General features: G+C 38.9%; 1 pseudogene; it reads left to right on the top strand.

The window, feature by feature from the left end:
- Positions 1-269: 269 nt before the first annotated feature.
- Positions 270-1573, top strand: LOC102621397 (protein ANTHESIS POMOTING FACTOR 1-like; annotated as a pseudogene).
- Positions 1574-1970: the final 397 nt, after the last annotated feature.

The following is a 1970-nucleotide window of genomic DNA, read 5'->3' on the forward strand; positions in this document are numbered from 1 at the left end:
GTAATGAGTTTATTTAAAATTATTATTAACATAGGAAATTGATTTTAGAAGGTTAGTTTTGGTATTTAGGTGAATGTGAAGAGTATAAATTTAATTTTTTAATTTTAATAATAAGTATAATAAGTAAATGAGTTTAAAGAATATTATAGTGGATTCAAATAAGACATTAGCAGTTCTTAACTTACATGCTTTCATTCTAACAGTATCCTTCGTCATCAACCATGCCCCTCTGGGAGAAATCTTGCTGATTGATTCACACTTTCCCCATCTTCCTTCCCGTTCCACCGGAAAATTTATTTTCAATGCAGTGGAATTAATCTGAAGGGAAAAAAAATGGTTGGGTCACAATCAGAGAGAGAAGACAAGGTCTCATTGGAGCTCTCTGAAGAAATTCTTCAGAGCATGGAAGTGGGCATGTCTTTTAGAGATTATATGGAAGAATTAGTTCCATGGATTTTAATAAATAGTCGAGTTATTTGGTGACTGCTAGTGATGATGAATCTATACGTCTGTATGATGTCACTGCTGCCACATGTTTGAAGACAATTAATAGCAAAAAATATGGCGTGGATCTTGTTTGTTTTACTTCTCATCCTACAACAGTCATATACTCCTCAAAGAATGGTTGGGATGAATCTCTACGGCTTCTTTCCTTGCACGATAACAAGTACTCGCGTTACTTCAAAGGTCACCATGACAGGGTTGTTTTACTTAGCCTGTGCTCATCTAAAGATTGCTTTATCTCCGGTTCTCTTGATCGAACTGTTCTGCTCTGGGATCAACGGGCTGAGAAATGCCAGGGTCTTTTGCGTGTTCAAGGAAGGCCTGCTGCAGCATACGATGATCAAGGGCTTGTGTTTGGAGTTGCCTTTGGAAATACATAAGAATGTTTGATGCTCGCAAGTATGAGAAGGGTCCTTTGGACATCTTCTCTGTTGGTGGAGATATATCAGATGCTAATGTCGTAAAGTTCAGCAATGATGGGAGACTTATGCTTCTGACCACTATGGAAGGACATATTCATGTGCTTGACTCATTCCGAGGCACACTTCTATCCACTTATAATGTGAAGCCAGTTTCTCGCAATTCCACATTGGAGGCATCTTTCAGCCCTGAGGGAATGTTTGTTATATCAGGTTCTGGTGATGGTAGTGTACACGCTTGGAGCGTAAGGAGTGGGAAAGAGGTTGCAAGCTGGATGAGTTTTGATACGGAGCCTCCTGTCATAAAATGGGCACCTGGAAGTCTCATGTTTGTTACTGGGTCATCTGAGCTATCATTTTGGATTCCTGATCTGTCTAAACTGGGAGCTTACGTTGGAAGGAACCGGGGGTGCATGGATTGAACTACTAAGATGTTACGCTCTATTGAAGCGCTTCCTAACCACCCTGGGAAAGGTTCCTTTCAGTTTGCCCTCTTCATATTTCTTTGGCAGGCAACAACATGAGCAATCACCTCAACTATAAGGCCTCGCCTGGGCACTGCCTAGGCAGCTTTTTGAGAAAACTAGGAACTTTATTTGTCATTGACATTTGTAACATGATAAGTTATTGATCGCTTTGTGTTGTGTATATTACCGAAAAGAGTATTTCTAGCTTCAACCATGAGTCCGTGATATCAGAATTGATTCTCAGAAATTTGCCTCTTCTTTAGCATTTTTGTTAACTCAAAGAGCCTGCTCTGGCTGGGAAAAAAGATAAACCATGCCCCTCTTATCGCTCTCTCTTTTTCTCTTTTCTTTTTCTCACTTTCTAGCATTTTTATTTACACGCAATAATTTTCTCACAACCAATTATCAGTCTCTCATTCCTAGTCATTGTTACCCCACATATACTTCCTGATTACCTGCTCTTTAAAACCGAAACCAAATAAATAAATAAATAAGTGCCGGACAGAATCAATGTGAATAACATTAATACTGCGTTTATTAAACTGGAATCAGAATGAGCTGAAATCATAATAGATAGGAA

The sequence above is a fragment of the Citrus sinensis genome, chromosome 3 (genome assembly GCF_022201045.2).
Source record: "Citrus sinensis cultivar Valencia sweet orange chromosome 3, DVS_A1.0, whole genome shotgun sequence".
Classification (NCBI taxonomy): domain Eukaryota; kingdom Viridiplantae; phylum Streptophyta; class Magnoliopsida; order Sapindales; family Rutaceae; genus Citrus; species Citrus sinensis.